This window comes from Mauremys reevesii, linkage group 9 (assembly GCF_016161935.1).
Source record: "Mauremys reevesii isolate NIE-2019 linkage group 9, ASM1616193v1, whole genome shotgun sequence".
NCBI lineage: Eukaryota > Metazoa > Chordata > Testudines > Geoemydidae > Mauremys > Mauremys reevesii.
Genome location: NC_052631.1, coordinates 76,890,264 through 76,915,477, shown reverse-complemented (window position 1 = coordinate 76,915,477; position 25,214 = coordinate 76,890,264). Strand labels below are relative to the sequence as shown.

The following is a 25,214-nucleotide window of genomic DNA, read 5'->3' as shown; positions in this document are numbered from 1 at the left end:
TGGCACCGCGGGCCCCGTGCCACTCCCAGAAGCGTCCGGCACCATGTCCCTGCGGCCTCTGGGGGAGGGGAAGCAGAGGGCTCTGCGCACTGCCCTCGCCTGCAGGCACCACCCCCCACAGCTCCCATTGGTCGGGAACAGGGAGCCGTGGCCACTGGGTGCTTCGGGGGAGGTACCCGCAGGCTAGGGCAGTGCGTGGAGCTCTCTGCCCCCATCCCCACCCCCTGCAGAGACACGGTGCAGGCCGCTTCCGGGAATGGCACAGGGCCAAGGCAGGCAAGGAGCCTGCCTTAGCCCCGCTGCATGTTGCTGCCGCCACAGAGCTGCTCTAGGTAAATAGTGCCGGAGCCTGCACCCCAAACCCCTTCTGCACCCCTCCTGCCCTGAGCCTCCTCCCTGCACCCCAACTCCCTGCCCTGAGCCCCTTCCTGCACACCGCACCCCCCCACACACCCTGCACACCAACCCCCTACCCCAGACCTACATTCATGGCCCTGCATCCAATTTCCCCATCCAGATGTGGCCCTCGGGCCAAAAAGTTTGCCACCCCTGCCCTATGCTATCCTTCTCACAACATCCAGCATACACAGTTTTGCTGGGGGAAAAGGGAAAATACTGGAGCACTGCTGCAATTTGCCATTCCCTGATGTAATGGCCTCTTGGTGGCTGTTACTAGCTGGTAAGACTCGTAGAAACCTCAGGCGTCTCCACGTTGAACCAGGTTATAAATTGGTTCCAGGCTGACTCCAGGATTGGGACTGTGCAAAGGAGGCATACTTTTACCTTTGCTCCAGCACTTGGGTCCTGCACAGAGTACAGCTGATCTAGACCCAAGGATTGCATCCTCCATGTCTAACATTGGGGATAGTGCTGCTAGATTACTGGGATCTAGCTGTCTACCTACAAAACTGAAAGTTCAAACTTGTGTCTGCTTTGATCTTGGATGGCAATGAGGTGGAGGGATATGTGTGTATATCACATTCAGACATCAGACCTAGACACTGTAGTAGGTTTATTGAAAACATCCATTGCTTTAAACATAAGTCAAAATAAATTGGCAGAAGCCTCATAGAAACACAAAAAAGCAGCCTCAAGGGAAAAATAACAGTAGTTTTCACCTAATAGCACATTTTTATGCGTTGAATGGTTTTCAGGCTGCATTAAATTCCTGGGATGAGCTCCCAGCCCCACTGAATTCAATGGGAATTTTGCAATTGACTCCATGAGGCTGAAATTTCATAGCGGTATGCAGGACTTCGTCATGCCATTGATCTATACTTTATCATTGCTACATACCTATTGTAGGCCAGAGCATCTGACAGTGTGATCACAGCTGCAAATGTATTTAGAGGAACAGAGTAAGTGTAAGGGGAAAATCCATACTTTCACATCTGGCTTGAATGGCAGCAAAGCTCATGTTAACTTGTTCCTTCAGAAAGAATGACACAGATTTTTCCAGATAGGAAATAGAGGCAGCGTAAGTGACTAGAAATAAATATGGTGAACATGCTACTCTGAGAGTGTTGGTGAATCGCTTCTTGTTAATGTGTATTGAAAGTCCTGATTATATTCTGGAATCACCTTTCTGCCCTATATGGCAGATATGCAAGTAGTCTGGGGGCATAAATTCATATACAACCTTTGTACTTGATTAGTTTTTTCTTATATCTCTGCTTCCTTTCATCTTGGTAGGTTGCTCAGGAGTTAGCAGGCAGATGCCCATGTATTACACACACAGGACTGAGGTTTGTGTGCGTGCGTGCTGAGTGAAGATCAAACAAACTCCATAAAGCCATTGCGGTGTATGTTTCTTCTAGCAAGTAAATGGAGAAGGGATTGTATTGAACACAGGATGCCCAAATATGTGTCAAAGAAAACGATGTTTTGGGGCCATAATTAGTAGCAAGGAAACTAGAACAGCCAATACTTGATGCTCCTAGTATAGTCAAACCAGCAGGGTGAGACTTGTGAGCATGGGGGACTGGGCTTTCTTGGCTGCTGGCTCACGACTGTAGAACTCACTTCTACAATGAATAAGAGTGGCTGTGGGCCATAGTTCTTTAAGAGCAAAATGCAGAACTCACTTACGTGGATTAGCTAATGAAGTGCATGAAGTACATAATCATTTTTAAACTGTGGGGGAGTGGGAGAAAAACATAAGTAATAAAATAAAATCAAGTATTCAAATGGTGAAGAGCATGGTCTAAAAATACGGAAGAAATGGGAGCTTCAGAAGTGACCCTCAGATTGCAGCATTGTCCTTGATCTTGTCAGCAGTTTGAGTCATCGTGGGACACCGGTAACGGCGTGCTATTCGGGACAGGGTAGAAGTTAGCTGTTATGCTAAAGTTGGCATGAATAGAGGCAGAGAGGAAATGATGGCAATGGATGAGAGACCACTGCTCTTGCATTGTTGGTGAGGACAACTCTGCTGTACAGGCCAAATGCTGCTTCCCTTAGTCATGCAAATAGTGGAACGGTTTGTGGGCCAAGTACTTCAAAGGGAATAAGAACCTCAGAGGTTTTGGCCCTGTGTGACCAGGATAAGCAGGATTTGGCCACATGACTATGGCTATAGAAAATAGTTATTCTAAAACGTGCAGTGTTGCCCGCTCTCACAAGTCTTAATGCTAGTTGGTGTTTTTCTTAAAGCCCCAGCGCCTCAATTCATGCTATGTCATAAGAATCTTATTTTTTTCATTTTTAAAATAAGTTTTTCTAGCCCTCATGGTTATAAAGAAAAGAGCTGAAGCTATCCTATAGATTAAAAATCCAGAGCGCACAAGAAAATTAAAAAAAAAAAAAAATCAAGTCCAGTACAGCAAACCCTAAGCTTTCAAAAATCCTTGAAGTTTCAACAATATTGATTTTGTCCAGAATGACTTTTGTATTATTTTCTTGGTTATCTTTTCAAACCATTTACTCTTTACATTGAGCTAGTCCTGTATCTCCATTTAAAAAAAAAAAAGTAACTTTCTTTTCTAGATATAGAGAAAAATGGCTAATACAGGCTCACATTGGTGACTTTTCAATACTGAAGACGTTTTAAGTCCTATAAAATATGAATGTGTTAAAGATGGAAAGTAACAGAACAGCAACAGTTTGATTTACATTAGGTTCCTATAAGTTTTATGTTACACTTTTCCTTAAAAGAGATTTAATTTTGAAGATGAGTTAAATACAAATATGTTCGGTAAGGCAAAAAATAGTATTGTAAACTGCAGATCTTTCAGTCTTACTGGAACATTCATTCTCTGTTTACTTGCTCTAAAAATATCCTTTTTCTTTTTTAGCACTTGTGGTTTGTAAGAAACTTGGACACATTTTTTTTAACTCCATTGTTAACCATAGCAAAGTTATTCTTTCCTCACGTCCCCCCCCCCCAAAATCCCAGTCCCTTTCTTTCTGCTCTGTCCCCCTGAACACAAAGCTCCTCATCACCACTGCAAAGTCACAAATCCTGGCAAATACCACATTCTTTGCAGCTGTTTCCAATAAATAAATCTAAACTTTAGCCTTCTACTGTCCATCTGTTTATGGAGACTCCTGATTTAAGGTTGACTGCTGCAGCCGCTTCTCAAGGAAGCGATAGCCATTGCTGTGCAGTCTGGGGTAACTGAAATTTCAGAGTGGAGTGAATTTGACCTACGCCTATGTTTTTACTATGGATCCAACATTATGGCAATTAACCCTCTCCCAGATTTCAGCTGCTACCAATTTTTCATAGGCTCAGATTCAATCTAAGAGCCTTCTTGGAAACCCTTGCAGAATGTAAATGTATGGAAAGAAAGAGAGAATCTTGGCTTTCAGAATTAGACTCACTGAAAACATGATTTTGAAAAGTGCTCGACAGCCACAATTTGGTCCAGATTTTCAGAAGCTCAGTTCCCACTTAGGCATGTAACTAAAGTGGCTGTTTTTTCACTAGTGCACAGCACCTAAGTCACTCCCATTGCTCTCAGTAGGAGCTGCTGGGTGCTGAGCACTTTTGAATATCTAAACCTTAATTTTTGTTATGTCCCAAAAGAATCTTGGCTCCGGGAGGTGGCTAAAATCCCACAGCACCTAAGCATCTGCCCCTGAGCATGAGCATTGCTACCTTGGTCTAGGTGCCTGGGCACCTATCTCACACCTGATAATCCCCAGAGTGATTGTCATACCAGGTGAAACTAGGCATGGGCCCACCTGTCTCATCTGCAGGGCCCAATCCAGTTTGCTCTTCTCAGAGCATGCCTAACTCTACACAAATTCCTTCCCCCTCGACCTTTTAGTTAGGCATGGGCCACTGTCATTCTTGCAAGAAACAACTTAGGCACCTGGCTACAGGAGAGGGTTGCCAGCTGTGAGTCCGCAGCAGAGAGATGCACCTCCCTCCAGTCTGGATTTAGATGCCTAAGTCCCGGAGGGCGGGGGAGAGCCTTAGGATCTGCTCAGCATCTGCTATTGGCTAGCTTAAGCGGCCCCTCGCCTAATGTGCTGGCTTTTGTGAACCCCATTCTTAGGCGCCTGACTCTCCTCAGGCACTGCATAGGGAGCCTGGGTGCCTAATTCAGGGTTATAAATTTACTAGGCTGCTGGGTGCCTAAAAACTAGGCACAGCAATACTCACCATTGCTGCACCGAAGAGTCTCTGTGAATCTAGTCCTAAGTGACTTGTTCTAAATCACAGGAAACCTGTGGGTAATAGAGGTGGGTTGGGAGCTCAGGAGCTGCTTGCCCTGTGTTCACTCCATTAGACTGCGTTGCCTCTCCCATATAACAAACATTCACTACTTAAGCCTTGCAATCCCCCCTGTGAGGTAGTTAATTATTATGCTTATTTCAGAAGATGAGAGGAGGAGAAACTGAGGCATGAAAGGGGGTCTTTTACCTGCGCCAGATACTGAGTCACTAGATGAGAACCAGTCTTAGAACTCTGAACTTCCTGACCATCAGCATTTATTCCGCCCGGCCATGGACCTCCCACAGAATAATAATCAGAAAAATTTGACCATGATAAAATCTGAAATGCACTACAAAGGCTTAGAGTTGAAAAGTGTGATGCAATTCACTGATCCAGGTTTTAAGCTAGAGCAACAGACAACAAAATCTAAGAACCAGATGATGAAGAGTGAAAATTCAAAGGAGGTTGTTGCACCAGGTTTCCTATACATCTGGCTAAAGGGCTCCCGTGAATTCAATTAAGGGGCTACTCCTGGAACCCGTGCCTTTCTTGCTTGCCTTACATCCTGTACTGGCAGGTAAGACTGGCTAGGGTGTTTGCAGTCAGTACCTGGAATTGAGCTCTCCTGGCTTGCGGCAAAGCTATTTCTGCCGTGGGCCCCTGACTTGCCAGCTTGTTCTCCTTGGCAGTCTGCCATGGTCTGGCAGCCTTGGGAACATGGCAGTCCTCAAAGCATAATGTAGTGTGTATATATTTGGTTAAATGTATGTGGTGTTCCTGGCATTTTGCTGGCTTCATATATTCTGACTCTCAGCAGTTAAGGTAGTTTTGCGCTACTTGCGGGGGAGCTGGCATGATTTGTTCTTAATTTAATGTGATCTAGTACTTAGATGCTATGACAAGAAGTGCTTTAAAAATAAGCAAAATAAAATGTACCTAGCCAAAATGGAAGTAGGTCTATGTGTGTGTGACACAAGAACAGCTGTAAGTGTGGATGTGATTGGGTTCATATTCTTCTATTGGCTGTGTGTGTTAATGGATAACGACGATAAGAGTCAACAGTCTGACAATGGGGAGGTTTCCTCTGTGTTAGTTTTGGACCAGACAAAGGCAGTTTTGAGGCTTGTAAAAGTCAAATGCCACTCGGCTGATTTGTGAAAGGGGACAGGCTCTTTCAAACTGTAAGGAAATAATTTGTGTTTGACCATGATAAGTTTGGGTGTTGCTCTGTTCTGTCAAAAGGCAGAACAGAGACGCCGGAAGGCATGGTTTGGCAATCTGACAGTATTTGTTTGTGCTCTGGTCTTAACCGACATTGTCAGAGTTCTAGGCCTGGAAGTTTGGTTAGTAAAATGTATGTATGTTTTTATAAAAACTAATAGGAATAGAACCCTTTTCAGTAATTGAAATACAAAGGGCTCATTTCAGTGTTCCCTTCCCCCCCCACAGAGCTCAGCCACAGGCTGTGTGAGGAAAAGAACACAAATGGGAGAGGTGACTACATGTAGCGGAGGAAGAGTGACACTGACTCTGTACAAAGTGCTGTCAAATGCACCAAATAAACAGTGGAAGGAGAAAGTAACTTTAATCTGTCAGTTTTAGCAGTTTTAGGGGTTACTTGTAATAGAAGATAAATATATTCAGACTGGAGTGTGCGTTGTTTTTAAGGTGAACACTATCCCTTGAACACAAGCAAAACAAAAACCCAGTTGCAGACAACGCGCTCAAAGCCTGTGGACCATTTCACAGGCAGTCTTTCTTCTCTCTGTCTGCCAAACATTTGGCCCTGGTCTACACTACGAGTTTAGGTCGAATTTAGCAGCGTTAGATCGATTTAACCCTGCCCCCATCCACATGACAGTCATTTTTGTTGACTTAAAGGGCTCTTAAAATTGATTTCCATACTCCTCCCCGACGAGGGGATTAGCGCTGAAATTGACATTGCTGGGTTGAATCTGGGGTAGTGTGGACGCAATTCGATGGTATTGGCCTCCAGGAGCTATCCCAGAGTGCTCTATTGTGACCCCTCTGGACAGCACTTTGAACTCGGATGCACTAGCCAGGTACACAGGAAAAGCCCCAGGAACTTTTGAATTTCATTTGCTGTTTCGCCAGTGTGGCGAACTCAGCAGCACAGGTGACCATGCAGTCTTCCAAGAATGTTTCTATGCTCCTCCTATCATCACCGTCCCTGAGGTTATCACAGATTAGAAGGCAAAAAACCCCACACTTGCGATGACATGTTTTCTGAGCTCATGCAGTCCTCCCGCACTGATAGGACACAGTGTAATGCATGGAAGCATTCAGTGGCAGAGGCTAGGAAAGAATTGCCGTGTTTGCTTAACGGCAAAAGTATGCTTCGCTAGTGATTCTGTCCAAGCCAGGTCGCTGTGTCACATGCACTCTGTGCTATGTCACCCTAGGGCGGGGGCATGACCGCTTTGTGAGCAGGAAGGCATTAGGTAGCTTCTGTAGCTAGAGAAAACATTCCTGTGCATTTGGCAATGTCTGGGGGGGGGGGGGGGGGGGAGGGGAAGAGAAGCCCCGTGGCGTAGTGGTTATCACGTTCACCCAACACGCGAAACGTCCCCGGTTCGAAACAGGTCACTGTTCCTTTTTCTGACTCCCCTCCTGCATTTTTAGTCTTAGAACAGACCGCGTTGTGAAGTTTTACTTTGAATTAGATCAATTATGAGTTACATAATATGGAAACTCTCTATAAGTTATAGTCCCGGGTTCCTTACCCTTTCAGCTGGTCTGATATATTAACATTTTTGTTAGGGGCGGGGGAAATTTTTCATGAAGCTTTTTATAGTGACTAAATGCTATCTAGGACTCTGAAATAATCTTAACGTGGCCCATAGAGTGCAATCCTTCGTTCTGGATTTGTCATTCCACAGGTTGAACTGCTCCTTACTACTGTCCAGGCTTCATGAGCCATGGGAGCAAAGGGCAGGCTGGGGTAGGTGCGACCGTGTGGTGCTGCCGGCTGGGAGAGCAGCCTGAGGCAGAAGCCTCCAGCTCGCATGATATTCCAGGTAGGACTGAATTTTCTTGAGATGAAACTTAAAGAAGAGAATGACCTGGAGTCACTCCCGTTCGGTGCTTTGAGATCAGCCAGGCAGGCAGCAGGCTGAGTGGGTCCGGCGGACGGGACCCTGGAAAAAAAGGCATGAAATGATTGTTTGCTATTGCTTTCATGGAAGGAGGGAGGTAGAGAGGGGGGCCTGACGACATGTACCCAAAACCGCCCGCGACAAAGTTTTTGCCCCATCAGGCATTGGGAGCTTAACCCAGAATTCCAGTGGGCAACGGAGACTGCGGGAACTGTGGGATAGCTACCCGCAGTGCACTGCTCTGTAAGTCAATGCTAGCCGCAGTAGTGAGGATGCACTCCGCCGACTTAATGCGCTTAGTGTGGACACGTGCAATAGACTGTATAAAATCGAATTCTAAAAAACTGACTTCTATAAAGTGGACCTAATTTCGTAGTGTAGACATACCCTTAGTTTGTAATCTTTCTTTTGGTCACCTGTGCAAGGGGAGAGGAAACTAAAGCTGGGGTTGGCCCTCTTGCACTCTTATCACAGGAATACTTATATTTCATTACTTCATGTTGATATTTGCAGTTTGGAAACACCCTAGCTTCTCAAATAATCATGTGATTGGTACTAAGAGGCAATAGGCTCTATTAAAGTATAAAGTTCAGACTAATCAAACAATGGTTTTCCTTAGGTTGTTTGCAGGAGTCACAAAATGGGAGGTGTTGAAAGAAGGTCTAATGCTTCCAATCTCATTTCACAAGATGATACTTGAAGCCCATGAAGTTATAACCTACTTAATGAGCGCAAGCGACACATTTGTTTTCTCTACATGAATTAGTTCTTAAATCATTCTCTCTGGCTAGGAAAAGGAGAAGTTGCATGTTTAGAAAGAGTTGGCTATGTAACCCCAAGGGGAAGATACAGATAGTCTGGAAGCTGTTTTTTGTACTTTACTCCAATTTTTGCTTGTTAATGTCTATAAAACTTTCATGAATTGTTTTACATTGCCCTGACACCTTTCTGACTGACCTTCAGCCTCCCCTCCCACAAAATAAGTGTAAAGTCACCTCAGTCCTTGGTAATGTGATATGAGCCGAAGAAGATATCATTAGACTTTTAAGGAGAATACTGGGGACTGAAATTTATAACAGTCTTAGTAACATGCATGACCATGTGGTATCCCTTCCTCCTACCCCACTGGCAATTCAACCTTTAAAAGGTCACATATGCTTAAATTATGCTGCTAGTGCAGGGGCAGGCAAACTTTTTGGCCCAAGGGCCGCATCTGGGTATGGAAATGGTATAGTGGGCCATGAATGCTCACAAAATTGAGGGTTGGGATGTGAGAGGGGGTGAGGGCTCCGGCTGGAGGTATGGGCTCTGGAATGGGACCAGAAATGAGGAGTTCAGGGTGCAGGAGAGTGCTCTGGGCTGGGACCGAGGGGTTTGGAGGGTGGGAGGAGGATCAGGGATGGGTCAGGGGATTGGGGTGCAGGAGGGGGGTCAGGGGTGCAGGTTCCAGGCGGCACTTACCTCAAGTGGCTCCCAGAAGCAGCGGCATGTCCCCCCTTTGGCTCCTACGTAGAGGCGTGGCAGCTCTGTGTGCTGCCCTGTTAACATGCGCTGCTCCTGTAGCTCCCATTGGTCACAATTCCCGGCCAATGGGAGCTGCGGTGCCGGCGCTTGGGGCGGGGGCAGCATGCGGAACATGTAGGAGCCGGAGGAGGGACATGCCACTGGTTCTGTGAGCCACACGGAGTGGGGCAAGCCCCCCACCCCGCTCCCCAGTGGGAGCTCGAGGGCTGGATGAAAATATTTGGAGGGCCGGATGTGGCACCGGTCCGTACTTTGCCCACTCCTGAGCTAGTGTGAAAGGTGTATAATAAAATATCTGACATGCACAGATCCATCAGGACGGAAGGCCCAATATGTATGTGATTTTAAATGTTTTGTTGCATTTCTTGTTTTTGCCCTCAAACATGTTTAGACTGCTACATTGGCTATAAAAAGTGTGTGTGTGTGTGTGTGTGTGTAATGATATTTACTGTTATCTGTAGCAGTAATTCTAATGTTAACATACCTTACTTTTGTGAGTTTAAGTCTTTTTGTTATGGCTTCTGGTAGGGTTTTAACTTCTCACTATTGCATGGGTATGAGATCACTGAGGGACCTGATGTGTATTGTATGTCGTAAAATACATAGCACAACTGGGTGAGCTACCATCCTGAGACCAAATTTCTGTATCATTAACCCAAAATATATATTTATTTAAAGTTCTGCATTTAGATCCCTGAAAATAATTTTTTGATGTCTGGACCCTAAACTATAACAGTCCCATCAGGCACTGATGTCTTTATCTGCATGACAAAAAGTTTCTCTCTTGATACATGGAAGGAATATGTTAGAGCTGTGACTTAAGAGCCACATGTGCACTGTACATCAACCACTGTAATAAAGCGTACTGGAATATTGATGTATCAGGAACATCAGTGTTTAAAAATCCAGATTATTTACTGTCAATGCATTCACTGTCTAAACCACACCTCTGGGAATATTTGTTCTTCAAACATATGGCAGTTCTGAGATTATTTGTTGTTGCATTTTAGTGATTAATATCTGATGTTTGCCAACCTAGAGCCTGTAGATTGAATTCCATTTAAAAATCAGATTAGCATTGGATCCCAATGCAGGCTTTCTGTCAATAAGGATTTGACCCTGAAAGGTTTTGAGCAGTTTTGTGAAGTGTGAAGCATCCTCAACTCCCACAGTCTGCAATGGTGCTCAGCTCGTTGCAGGATTGAGCCCTTAATTAACAATCCTGAAAGTATACCTCAGAAGCCCCACAGGGATCTTCATTGCTGATGCCATTCCTCTCCAGTTTAATTTCATTTCATTTCATTTTTTTGAGGCAGGACTCCCTTGTCCATGCCACATACACCTATCATAAATCTTTCTGCAGTGTCTGTTTCAGCTTCTAAAGCTGTTTGACTCTCAGCTAACCTTGGGGACTTGATTCTGTGTGTTGAATGTGCATGAAGCTTGAAACTTGTCAGCTGGGAGTCTCAGCTGACATCTTTGCCTCCCTTAAGAAAACTAACTACCTCTTCTTATTTTACCTTTCATTTGGTCATCAGAAAAGATGTGGTATTTTGGTCTGTGACTGATGGATTAAACGGGGCAGCTACTTTTTCTGCCCCCCTTGGCTCTAGAAATAAATCATATTTGAATGTTAAACAATTTGTCCATTATAATTAACAATCTTATTGTGAAGGGCTCATTGTTTTTAGTTTATTAATGTTGGACACAGTGTTTAAAAGCATGGAGCCAAGAATAACTTGAATATAATGAATAGAGAGTTGAGCCTCTTGAGTGTTTATCCAGACTACCACCCAAATTAATCTCTTTGTTGGGCCTCAGGCTGTTAAGCAATTCAGTTCTTTCCTACAAAGTAGTCTGACCATATAACTTATGGACCCCCAGCCTGAATGCAGGGAAGCCATTTTTTTTGTACCCTGGGCTCTTGGAAAAATGTGTGTGTAATGATAGCGAGCTTTTGCTGGTTTTGGTAATAAAACACTGAAAAAAAATAAATATTATTTTTATGTTTGTGATCTTTTAATTAATGTTATGGCACTTCGAGCTGCTACAGAGAGGAGCATTTAGTAATTAGAAAATGCAATGAATAAATATTACTACTGCTTTGCTGTGTAAAGCATAGGAGGAGAAACAAATCCATCCAGAATGTTACATTAGAAGCGCATGCTGTAGAATTCTGGTTCTACACCCTTGGCTTCTGTTTCCTTCTCAGTTTTTGGCAGGCACTTGTTAATTCTTTAGTCTGCATATTTTTTTCAGCAAAGAAACAGGAGCGTACATGAAGAAATTCTCACTGAAGAGAGTTGTCATGCACAACTTACAGCATGCAGACTGCATCTAGTCTGGATGGCCATATGTGTTGCTTTCATGGGTTTTGTGCACCTGACTGGCACACTGCTCAGTGAATCTGAGTGTTGTGCAAAGCAGACAGAACACTGTTCTTGTGAATTGGCAGCCTAGGGAATATTGAGCGAGTGGAGTGTGTGGGAGTTGCCTCAGTGCTCACATGAGAGGGGCAGGCAAAGGGATGGGAAAAGGAGTAAACAGGAACTTCAGCAGATTAGAAAGGGGCAATCTCTTTTTTTTCTGCAGCTGGGAGCAGGGCTGCAAGAGAGGGAGTAAACAAAATACAGACAAACAAAAGTCTTCCCAAACTGGCTTGAATTGAGAAAGAACTTGCTGCTGTGTTGGGATGATGCATTATTGTCATGTTGTATAGCAGAGCAACACCAGGAATTTAGTAAACAGCTCTGTTGAACTATCTGAAGCTCTGTTTATTGAAAAAATGCCTCTCTGTATGTTAAAAGCCCCGAACCTCTGCAATAGCCTTTTGAAAGACTAATATCAAAGGACAAATTCTTCTCTCAGTTGGACTGCTACATCTCCCATTGACTTAGGGTGGGTTTTGTGCATGTGTTTAAGGACAGAATTTGGCCCAAGCTTTAGTTGTGTACAGAACCTGAAGGAAGGTGCCTTCATATTCAGTAGATTTAAAATACATTAAAAATGAGCTCAACCTTAATTATGCAGGTGTTGCCACAATTCCACAATTAAAGTTCTGCTTTTGTACTTTAGGAGCACTGTAAATACTGATCAAATTACATATTTAAAATTTTGAGTTTTGAAACTGTAACAGCGGCGATAACTTTTTAAAATATGTGGTATGTGCATTATCTGTGAATGTCTCCGAGAGAGCCTGTTTCCTTAGCTTTAAGGAGGTAATGGGCACAAATTGCAGCTAAAAGAGGCTAGACAGTGAGATTCTGCGTATTAATTAATGGACTGTCAAAGGAAGCAACAGTAAATACAGCTGAACATAATCAGAAATGAATTGGACAGGAAAATGCTAGGGGCAGGGGACAGAGGGAAACATGAAAGCTTTCAGGGATAAGTAGACTAAACTAGATACAGATGGATCTTGACCCATTGGAAGCCTTTTAGATTATGTCCAAGTTATTGAATTGGTGCTAGGAGAGCCAATGGTGTGATGTGTTTTCAGTGTTGCATCCCAGTAAGGAGCTGGTTTGCTGCACAGTCATAGGCTGGAGCATCTTTTTTGCTTCCACTTTAAATCCCAGACAAAGCATGTGGCAGTAAATGCAGCACGCGATGACGATTGCCCGGATCACGGTGGCACGATCAACATTGAAAATACATGATCCAGGGGGAAAAAAGCATTTAAAAGCAGCTTCTTTGCTAGCAGAGGACGACTTCAACGAGATTTCATTACTGTAGCATGTATGCAGGATATTTCTCAATGTGCCATAGACTTCCAGAAGAGCCATGGAGGGAGAAAATGGGTGCATATGGTATCCATCTGAACACTGACTATCATGCAGAAATAAGAACAAATGTATGCGCCTTCTGCAGCTCTGCTGAGATGACCTTTTTCAAATCCTCAACACTTGGTTTAGTTCACATGCTTTCTTTCGTGTTGACATGGCTGTGGTTGCCCAGAAGGTTGTACCTTATGGCAGTGAAATCAAACATTAGAGGAGATAAGGGTAGTACTGGTATGTGTAATAGTTGTCTTAAAATAGCCACCCCAAAGAAGTAGTTAAAGTTCTGTAATGATAATTGTCCAGTTCTAAAAATAGCAGTGTGTTCTATCAGACAGTGAAATAGAATACTGAGATTTATAGAATAATGGGATAGACCTGCTGGGGCCAGTCCTGCAAAGTTCTGAGCTCCTCCTTGGGGGCTAATGAGGGCCTGCTGCACTGCTTTCATTCATGGAAGTTATGGGTGGACAGCATCTGCAAAATTGTGGTCCTTATGTTTGAGAACTACATTGTAAATATTTCATGGTATCTGGCATAGATGTATATAAAAGCTGATTCTTCGAGTAATTGCTCATGTCCATTTAACTTAGGTGTGTGTGCTCGCCACATGCACCGTGCTGGAAGTTTTTTTCCTCAGCAGTACCCATAGGGGACTGGCTCTAGCACCCCTTAGAGTGGCTTGTACATGCCACGGCATATAGGGCCCTCCCGTGTGGCGCCCACCCCTCCCATCCTCAGTACCTTCTTGCTGCCAATAACGGTGCATGGAACTGTTGCTGCTTCAGCTAGCGCTGTTTCTTGTTCGTTCAAACTCATTTACCTCTTGTATATTATTGTATATAGCAGGGGTCGGCAACCTTTCAGAAGCGGTGCTGAGTCTTTATTTATTCACTCAGATTTAAGGTTTCGCGTGCCAGTAATACATTTTAATGTTTTTAGAAGGTCTCTTTCTATAAGTCTATAATATATAACTAACCTATTGTTGTATGTAAAGTGAATAAGGTTTTTAAAATGTTTAAGAAGCTTCATTTAAAATTAAATTAAAATGCAGAGCCCCCTGGACCGGTGGCCAGGACCCGGGCAGTGTGAGTGCCATTGAAAATCAGTTCGCGTGCCACCTTCGGCACACGTGCCATAGGTTGCCTACCCCTGGTATATAGTGTCCCTCTAGTTTTAGTTTCCCTATCTGTTATTTAGAGACTTAGTAGGTCCCAAACGGGACTTTGCCTCGGGATGGGGCATGCCCCAGTCCCCAGGCTTTAAGCCCTGTGATCGCTGTAAAAGGCCCATTAGCGATCCACATAACAGTTGTTTACCATGCCTGGGCAAAGGTCACTTTACTGATAAGTGCAGAATTTGCAAGTCCTTCAAGCCCAAGATGGAGTGTGACATTCACTTGAAAGCGCTCCTTATGGTGTCTGGCCTTACCCCGATGCCGGAGCAGCCCTCCGATTTGGTGCCGAGCACCTTGACCTCGGTGCGCAGTGTCCTGCTGGTACCATCTGCGAGCTGGCACCAGTCCCCTTCCAAGGCTCCAGCCAAGAAGCCCAGGAAGATGGGGTGAGGAAGGTTTCCAGCTTCCCACAAGGGGAAGGACAAGTCTGGGGTGGACCAAGGCCCTGTCTCGGGCACCTTTTCACCCCTTTCGGGATCTCGGGCCCAAGCTCAGGTCAAGCAGTATAGCCCATCCTGCTCCCCATTGGCTACCCTGGATAGCATCAGAGGTCCTCGTCAGCTCCAGGTACCGTCCATGCCGAAGGCCCTGCAAGCGGCGCAAGAGATGATGTCCCTCCCAGTGCTGCCCTGAGGGGTCCCAGTTATGGGGTAAACCTGTGTTTGGACCACCACAGTCTCCACCTCTACGGCAATACTCCTGGTCGCGGGGGAAGTCCCACCAACGATCACCCTCTTGCAGCCGACGTGCTTCTGACCAGGATAGGCAGAAGCTTCACAGCCCCATCTGGTCTCTGGACCTTGGACAAGGGCAGAGAGGCCTGAGGCGTGGCTCGCTCGTGACTGGGCACACACCTCTGGAGGCATGCGCCCCGCAGCAGGAGTTTCGGAGTCAGCGCCTGGAATTTCTGTGGCCCTAGTACCACTCCAGGGACAGGTCAACGAACCGATGGTACCGTTCTCTGGACCATTGCCGATCTCCCAGGACGGCATCACCACATGTGGGTGCATCTTCACAACATCAAGCCTACTCTGGTTCCCAGTCCCGCTCCACATCCCGGTACTGCCTGTCAAGCATGAGGCATAGATTGCCAGCCTGGGGCCGTCGCGGAGCTGCCGAGTGCTGTTGGTCGCCGAGACCTTGATCCAGGCGCATGTCGAGGTCATCCAGATCCAACTCCAGGAGGAGCGACGGGTACTGATCGGAACAGAGCCACCACTCAACCCCGTCTTGCTCGCAGGGGAGTGATGTTCTCTTCCCTGTAGCCCCAGCCAGGGTAGCTTTGCCCTACATGATGGGAAGGAGAAAAGACAGTTACCTGTTTCCGTAACTGTTGTTCTTCAAGATGTGTTGCTCATGTCCATTCAACGACCCACCCTCCTTCCCACTCTCAGAGTTTCCGACAAGAAGGAACTGAGGATGCGGGGGGCTGGCGGCGCCCTATATGCCGCGGCATATGCACGCCACTCCAGGGGGCGCCAGAGCCGATTCCCTACAGATACTGCTGAGGGAAAAACTTCTGGCACTGGTGCATGTGGCTAGCACACACACCTAAGTTGAATGGATATGAGCAACATATCTCGAAGAACACCAGTTACAGAAACAGGTAACTGTCTTTTCCTTGAATATTATAGCAATAAATTGGAGAAAATTCTAATGCAGCCAAGGAATGGATTCTGCTTACAAATATTCCTTCTCAGAAGGGAGTCTCGGAGTTATGTTATCACAGGTGGAGGACAGACTTGAGGGGGGCCTCTAGGAATCCATGACCTTTAATTGCTTAACTCAGTTGCCATGCTTCTGAACTCTCACACTTGTGTTGTACTTGGAGACACAATTATAAACTTCTATCTACCTTTTCAGCAACTGATTTGCAAGTATTAGCTTCTGCTTTAGCAACCTACATGATGGGAACAGGAGGACACTAATGTATCAGAAACAGGATGCAAAGCACAAAAAGCAGATTTTTTTCCCCTCTCAAAATATGGGTTTGAACAGTCATGTTGTTAGCTAGTTAGAGCAGCATTCACTGTGCAACATGGGCAGCTAAATCTGACAAATTATCGCCAGTGACACTAGAAAATCAGTATGAACTTTTAAAATAAGAATATTTGGCTTTATTGGTTATTGTCATGCTGCCTAACTTCTTGGACTACATAGTGCTGCCCTTGTTTAACCATTGAAGTAAGACTGAAGCACAGCAGTTGTTCTCAGCTGGACAGTTTGTAGTGTGTATTATTGACTTGGATCTGTAAGTACATTTGTAGTGTTCTTTGGAATGTTAGTCTAATGCACAACACACAGTTAAAACCTCAGTCTGGCAGGATTCCGTGTGGCAGATTAATTTGTCTTGGCACTGGTACAGTATTCTTTGTGTCATAATTTTCCTTTTCAGGGAACAGGGTTTTTCAGTATTATCACCTCAATTGCAGTGATTGAAAGGGCAGTACTGTGGTACTGAGGATTTACTTGAAGATCTTTTCTTGCTGTAATTTTCCATTCTTATATGTTGAAATAAAAGGGATCACTTATTTTATATATTTATTAGAGCTGTCGATTAATCGCAGTTAACTTTTGCGATTAACTCTAATTTTTTTAATTGTGAGTAATTGCAGTTTTAATAGCACTGTTAAACAATAGAATACGGATTGAAATGTATTAAATATTTTGGATTTTTTTTTACATTTTCATAGATATTGTATTCTGTTTTGTGATTGAAATCAGTGTATATTTATCACAAATATTTGCACAGTAAAAATGATAAACAAAATAGTTTTCAATTCACCTCATACAAATACTGTAGTGCGGTCTTTGTCATGAAAGTGTAACTTACAAATGTACATTTTTTTTGTTACATAACTACACTCAAAAGCAAAACAATTTAAAACTTCCGAGTCTACAAGTCCACTCAGTCCTGCTTCTTGTTCAGTCAATTACTAAGACAAACAAGGTTGTTTACATTTACAGGAGATAATGCTGCCCTCTTCTTATTTACAGTGTCACCAGAAAGTGAGAACAGGCATTTGCATGGGCCTTTTGTAGTGAGCATTGCAAGGTATTTACATTCCAGATATGCTAAACATTCATATGCCCCTTCATGCTTCGGCCACCATTCCAGAAGACATGCTTCCATGCTGATGATGCTCGTTAAAAAAAGTGTTAATTACATTTGTGACTGAACTCCTTGGAGGAGAATTGTATGTCCCCTGCTCTGTTTTGCCCACATTCTGCCATATATTTCATGTTATAGTAGTCTCCGATGATGACCCAGCACATGTTCATGTTGTCCGCACTGCTTTGGATTGTTATCGAGCAGCACTCGTCATCTGCATGGATGCATGTACCCTGGAATGGTGGCTGAAGCATGAAGAGACATATGAATCTTTAGTACATCAGGCAGGTAAATATCTTGCAATGCCAGCCACAACAGAATGCCTGTTCTCACTTTCAGGTGGCACTGTAAACGAGAAGCAGGCAGCATTATCTCCTGCAAATGTAAACAAACTTGTTTGTCTGAGCGATTGGCTGAACAAGAAGTAGGACTGAGTGGACTTGCAGGCTCTAAAATTTTACATTGTTTTATTTTTGAATGCAGTTTTTTTGTACATAATTCTACATTTGTAAGTTCAATTTCATGATAAAGAGATTGCACTATAGTACTTGTATTAGGTGAATTGAAATACTATTTCTTTTGTTTTTTACAGTGCAAATATTTGTAATAAAAATAGTGAGCACTGGACACTTTGTATTCAGTTGTCATTGAAATCAATATATTTGAAAACATAGAAAAATCAAAAAATATTTAAATAAATGGTATTTTATTATCGTTTAACAGTGCAATTAATTGCTTGACACCCCTTATATAAAAATTTAAAGGATCAACAGTTGTTGGGAGCTATTGAACTTTGTATAAATGTTAACTTCATCTGAGGACTTTTTTTTTTGACTTCCTATATAAATCAGATCTCATCCTATTTAAAACCTTTTTATCAAAAAAAAGTTCTAAAATATTATCAAATACTACAGGAGGCATCATTCATTAAAAATATGACACTCATTCAGCTTTTTCAGTGACATGTTCCAAGTTATCAGTGATGATGAAATTACAATCAAATGTATTATATTAGACGGTCTTGCATGTAGTTATGGATGAACCTTTTTAAGGTTTTGGAGTGCATGGGAATCTGCAATTTTAGAAGCCTATTCAAGTCCCTGTGGTCCTGAAATCAGCTGGGGAATTGTGTGAATTCAGAGCAGTGTATCCAGTTCTATATCCTTTCATGATGCTGGCAGAAAAGTAATAAAATGTAGGATGCTGTCAAATGTATTGGGTAGAAGAAAATGGAGTTAATCACGAGACATTCTAGGCCAGATTCTTAGAGCCCTGCAAATCCACGGCTATCTGCTGTATATTTGTGGACCATTTTTGCGGCTCGTGGATGGATGTGGGTCCAAATTTTATATCTAAAGCCCTGCAAATCCGTGGATCATTTTTGTGGATCATGGATGTGGATACAAATTTTGTATCAATGCAGGGCTCTACAGATCCTCATCTGGTGTAAATTGACAAAGTGCCAGAGTGGCACAGAAGTGAAGGTTAATTTTGAGTGTTAATTTTATATGTATGTAACCTTTTTCTAATCAAATTATTTTAAATCCTCATACACGGTGAGCTAATTTTATCAATAGTAACAAATATCGCCTTGGGTCACTTCCATTCATAGAGATCGGGATTCATCACCCTTAACTAATGGAATAGAATACTGTATGCTAACTGCACCTTATATAACCAAAAACAACTGGGAGACCGGTGGCACCTGAAAGTTTCAGGTGCCACCGGACTCCCTGTTGTTTTTGTGGATGCAGACTAACACAGCTACCTCCGATACTTGGTATAACCAGGGCTCCAATCCTGCAGATACTTATGCATGAGAGGAACTTTATGGACATAAGCAGTCTCGTTGAGTTATCCAAACATGAGTTCAGTGGCACCACTCAATCCATAAAATTACTCAAGGTTCCAGTGCTTCATGAATTGATTTACAGTGTGTGCTGTGAATTGGTTTATAAACAGAGAAATAGGAAGACTAGAAAAAATGGAATCCTTATACAAAGGTACAAAATAGACTGTTTGTTTGTTTTTTCATCGTACTCCCTGGATGTGTCAAAGTCCTACTAGATATAACAGGAATCTCTCTCAAGCTCACTTCAATAAATGAATAATTAACAAATAGAAAATAAACCTTTTCTTGCAGCAAAATACTGTTAGGAATGCCCCCCTGTTCCTTCCAGGGAACAAAACTGGTTGTGGAATTGTAATCCATCATTTTCCCATTTGCTAAATAGAAATATTCTGCAGTCATTCCTTTGCTATTCTGGGCCTGTGCTCCTTCCTAGTTATGCTTTTCCTGTGGCTTTGACAGCATCTGCAGTGGTGTAAAGGTGACCAGAACTGAGCAGTCCTAAACAGTGTCAGATTGTAGCTATCCCCCAATGTCCTCATCTCTCCTCTCTACTAGCATATGTACCCCTAATACATGGATTTATCACAGGCTAAGGGAACTTTTTTTTTGTGGAAGCAGCACGACAGTGCTTTGTTCCAACTCTTTCAAGTCTGCTGCTTCGCCCGGCTCTTTCAAACAGAGGTGCTTCTCTTCAATGAACTGCAATACTTGCTTCACTTGATAAATGACTGATGAAATATAGGTGTAGACTTACATTGCGAATAAATCCATTTACAAGATGGTCTTGTCAGGCTTTTTGCCTGCTGAAATCTGGGTTTTTCTTGCTTCAGTGAAATCAGCTGTTGCAGAGTAAAACTCAGAATCATTAGTTTAGGGTCTTGCTAATAATCAAATGAGGGGCTGGTATTTTCATAGTGAATAGCTCTCAAACATAATGTTTGTCTATGCATGTGTTATGTTAAAAGCTTAAGATCTCTTAACCAGTTTTTAATATGTATATCATTTTAATTTGTGTGTGTTCGTTCGTTCGTTCATCACAGGAATGAGATGATAGTAGATTACCAAATCATAAAAAATGCTCTGGGAGAAGTATAAAGTCTTTTTTTTTTTTAATTTTTTTTTAAAATGAATTAGAGAACAGGCTATTTTAAACATCATCTTGGAACACAGTAACAAAGGGTCCTTGTGCTCCCAAAACTCTCATTAACTTGAGTGAGTGGCTGAATGGACTAGGAATGAAGAATTGGTGGGACCCTTGCTTGTAATGTTTTTAATGCAGATTTTGCGTTCCGAAGGTTCCAATTTCATAACAACAGTAGTTTGCTTAGCATAAGACCTAATGTAAGGGTATTTCCTTCATTAGAATGAAAGATAAAGTCAAACAGGGAAGTAAATTAATGTAGTTAAATTATTCCTTTCAACACTGTTTTAGGAACATGAGCAACAATTGTAGGATTGCTTGCCCCGCTCTGGTGCTCCAGCTGGGAGCAGGTTTGGGGGCTTGCCCTACTCCACATGGCTCCTGGAAGCAGCGGCATATCCCCCCTCTGGCTCCTACTGTAGAGCACCCAGGGGGCTCTGCATGCTGCTCCTACCCCAAGCTCCAGCCCTGCAGCTCCCATTGGCCGGGAAACACGGCCAATGGGAGCTGCAGAGGTGGCGCCTGCGGATGAGGCAGCACGCAGAGCTGCCTGGCCACGCCTCTGTGTAGGGGCCGGAGGGAGGACATTGCCTCTGCTTCTGGGAGCTGCTTGAGGTAGGCGCTGCCGGGAGCCTGCACCCGTGACCCCCTCCTGCGCCCCAACCCCCTGCCCTAGCCTTGATTCCCCTCCCGCCCTCTGAACCCTCTCGGTCCCAGCCCGGAGCACACTCCTGCTCCCCCAACCCCTCATCCCCAGCTCCACGCCAGAGCCCGCACCCCTCGCCCCTTCCTACACCCCAACCCCTAATTTTGTGAGCATTCATGGCCCGCCATACAATTTCCATACCCAGATGTGGCCCTTGCTCACCCTTGCTTTAGAACATTTATGGGGAAAGTGCATCACTTTTAGGCCTTTATAACTTGGCTGAGAAGAACCTCTTTTCTGCCTCCCTTTTCCCCCTTCCATTATCTTCTAGAAGCAGATGCGAGCCTGTTGAAATATGCTTTTGTTCTTAGCCTATAATGTGAACTACTTCCGCCAGGTGGTATTAACCTGTCCATTTTATTTATTTTTTAGCAGTGATTTTTCAGCTAATGCACAGCAATGTTCTCATATTTAGTCTTTGCATCCGGATTTTAAACGTGTCTGTGAACTACTCCACTGACTCAATATTCTGAGCCAGAATTACTGCTTTGGATCTTGCAGTCTCCAGGCAAGCTGCTCTCCTGATGAAGTCAGGGGAACATTATTGCCTTCACGACTACAGCAGTGGGTGCCCTAACACTAAGCCCTTTGATGATTTTAAAGTGATGTTATAAATAAACTGTTGGGATTTTTAAGTGATGCCTAGCTAAACATAGAACTGCACCCAGTGATGAGCTGCCAAAATATTAACAACCGGTTCCCTGCGCCCCCCCCCGGGGGGGGTCGTGCCCCATCCAACCCCTCATGTTCCTTGATACACACCCCCCAGGACCCCTGACACATCCCCCCCTTCCCTGTCCCCTGACTGCCCCTTGCCGCCCCACCCAACCACTCCTCTCATTCTCGATGGCCCCCCAGGACCCCTACCCCATCCAGGCTCTATCCAAGACGCCCTCCCTGCTCCCCTTACCTTGCTGCCTGGAGATGGGGGCCCAGCTGGGCTGGGGCCCGGACGCCGGGGCAGGAGCTGAGCCCCCGCTCCGCCCCGCCGCCCCGCCCGGACCCCGGACCGGCAGGAGCCCCCGCCGCGCCCCGCCACGCCGCCTGGACCGGCAGGAGGCCCCGCCCCAGCGCACGCCGCCCGGACCCCGGACCGGCAGGAGGCCCCGCCGCGCGCCGCGCCGCCCGGACCCCGCGGCGGCAGGAGGCCCTGCCCCGCCGCACCGCGCCTCCTGGAGCCCGGACCCCGGGGCGGCAGGAGCCCCCGCCGCGGAGCCCGGACCCCGGGGCAGGAGCCGAGCCAGGCCGTGCCGCGGAGCCGCACTTCCCCTCCTCAGCTTGCCTGCCTGTCTGCCTGCCTGCTGCTTGTTCAGGCTTCCCGCGAACATCTGATTCGCGGGAAGCAGGGCAGGGGGAGGAGAAAGGGGGCGGAGCAGGAGAGCTTGGAGCTTTTGTTAAATTTAGCAGCCCTTATAGAATTGGTTGTCCTGGAACGACCGGTTCTAAAATGGCTGCTAAATTTAACAACTGGATCGCGCGAACCGGCTCAAGCTCACCACTGACTGCACCATATTATGGACTGACCTACTACGAATTTTAATGGCTACAAAGGAACCACTAAAATCTGAGTCAATAGATGCTTTAGAATTGTCTAGATATGAATTTACACAATAGAGTTCAATGGCATCTTTTGAGGTGTTGTATTCTGATGGCTTCTGTATATTTCAGTGGTAGCTATTTTCCCTTTAAATACCTCAGAAACTCAACCCTGTGTGCTTAAAGGGTCAAACTTTTACTCCCCAAAGCAAACTATAAAATATACAAACCCTGCTCTAAAGTAAATGGTCTCATAGGCATTATGTTCTGATCTGAGCTCTTACAGTCAGCTAGGGTTTGTGGCTGTTGCTTTCCTTTAAAACGTCCTATTGCAAGCCGGGGAGCTCAGCTACCATATTTGGAGCTCATATGCCTGTCCACTGACCTCATATCTGCTTGTTTGAGGGTTTGTGTGTTTTTACTTGTCCATATATGGAAAGGCTGCTTGGGGAGTCTGGTATCTGACCTGAATTAGAAGTAATTCAACATCTATATGGCGTTCAGTTTTTGTCAGGATGCACTAATTAGGCTAAAGTCAGGACTTCAGCTGCTTTCCCTGGGAAGGAGGCAGTATGAAGAAAGCAAATTTACTGTTAAATCCTGCTTTTTCATTGTAAACCATACCTGTCCTTGCAAACAATCTCCTTCATCCTGGTATAGTCATAAAGAAGCAAACCAGAGTGTAAACAGAAGACGTCTCTCGATCAGGAAACTAATATTTCATGAATGACGACAATCAAAGCCAACTTTCATGTGAAGCCATCAAAATCTTTTGCAGTAGAGATCCCTGTTTCCACTTGCTGTCATGTGGAAGCATAGAGGAGGCACTGGATTGGATGTGAATGGATCTCATTCGCTCCAAACACTTCCTTTAAGGTTTTCCCTTGAAATGAAGGCGGGGATGAAAAGCCCAGCTCTTGAGTAAATCACAACAGACAGACGGAAAAAATAATTGTGAAAAGTAGTGGAAGTTTGTAACCTTCCTCCCCCACTACAAACATGGACGTGCTCCCATTGCTTGTGTGGATGTAATATCAGAAGTATATTTCCTGGGAATAATGACTATTGTAGAATACTTGAACAATGATGAACATGGTGGGTAAAATCCTGGCTTTGCTGAATTCCATGGAAAACTTCCACTGATTTCCCTAAGGCCAGGATTTCACCGAGTATCTGATGTGTAGCACAGCTCATTCTAATGTGTGTCACAAAGCCCTTCCCAAGTGACACCTGTATAGCACTGCTGAAACTTGGCCAACTCCGGAGTGGAGAGACGACAGCCAGTCATCACACTGCACAGAAGTGGTGGGAGGAGAGGTTTTAGGCCAAAAACAATTGAACAAGCCTCACATCTTATGGAAATTGCCAAGAGATCTTCAGTGTAACCGCTGAGCAAACAGGACCTCTGTGCTGTAGGGTCTTAGCTGAAAGATCCACACATAGTAAGCTGTATGGCCCTCAATTTGTCTGTTTCAGAAGGATGAAAGACTGAGTCAATCCTTCTGGAACTTGAACCTGTGATTCCCATGGGTCTGTGTATTTTAAGTCAAAGGTTTACACCATGAACTACCTCCTCCAGCAAACTTAACTGTAGTTAATAAATTACAGCTACCTGGATAATCGTTAGACATATAGGTATGGCCTCTGCAAGACCACTGACCTCCCTTTGTCTTTGAACAGACATAATTGACTAAAATGTGAAATAAAAAAATCATTCTCAGTGTAACCTCCTAATTTAAAAATATGCCCTGGTATATTGGTGCATACATCTTTTACAGTAAGAATCTCTTCTAGCTCAAGAGCCAGAGGGAATATTATGGTTGTCTGTTTGCGTTTAGAATACTCACGTGTACATGTACAATGCCTTTTAAAGTATGTCTTGTAAATCATATGGGAAGCCAAACTGAGTAATTTCTTTGAAAGAGACTCAACTCTTGGTGTAACAGGCAAGGGGCTTAATCAGGTTTGCTGGGAAGCAACTCTTCACTATACGCAATGATTGTTAAATCACTCTGCATTATGCGATGGTGTGGCCTATACCTTGAGTCTCCAACTTTTGAAGTACAGAAGAAAAATGGGTTTTGAATTTTCTGAGCTTGTGGCCCTTTGAGAGCCTTGTTTGATTTACTTCCAGTAATCCTCCATGTTGACTCAAACACACGGGTGTTGAATACAATACAGATATCTAGCATTTGGATTCAGCTCTTCTTTGGACAATATTTGATTTCTCTGAGGGACTGTTCTGATTCCTGTCTGTAATCCGTGGAGTGTTAGAAACAATAAGTTACAATTTTTTAGGGCTCCATTTATTTTCAAGGGAATTAAGGGGAAATTCAAATGATGCCTGCTTTTGAAGGATGGGTGTGACATACCTGTGCCTACAGATATAGCAGTGGGCTGCACACATGCACCATTTACTCCTGAGGGAATTCTGTGCCAAAAAAATAAAAATTATGCACACAATATTTTAAAATTATTCTAATTTTATTTATCAATAAATGTGGCTCCAGCATGGGAGTGGGGAGCACAGGCCACTGGCTGCATTGAGGTGGGAGATCACCTTAACTCCCCCACATCCCTGGTACAGGAACTCGGCAGGAAGGCTGCA

General features: G+C 44.4%; 1 protein-coding gene and 1 long non-coding RNA gene across 2 annotated transcripts in view; both read left to right on the top strand.

Moving 5' to 3' along the window:
* Nucleotides 1-25,214, top strand: part of SH3BGRL (SH3 domain binding glutamate rich protein like) — a 58,520-nt gene that overhangs the window by 4,975 nt on the left and 28,331 nt on the right. The window lies entirely within an intron of this gene.
* LOC120371936 lies at nt 7,659-8,706 on the top strand. The gene is made up of 2 exons (XR_005584657.1): nt 7,659-7,701; nt 8,399-8,706. It is a non-coding gene; the product is annotated as an uncharacterized LOC120371936 (long non-coding RNA).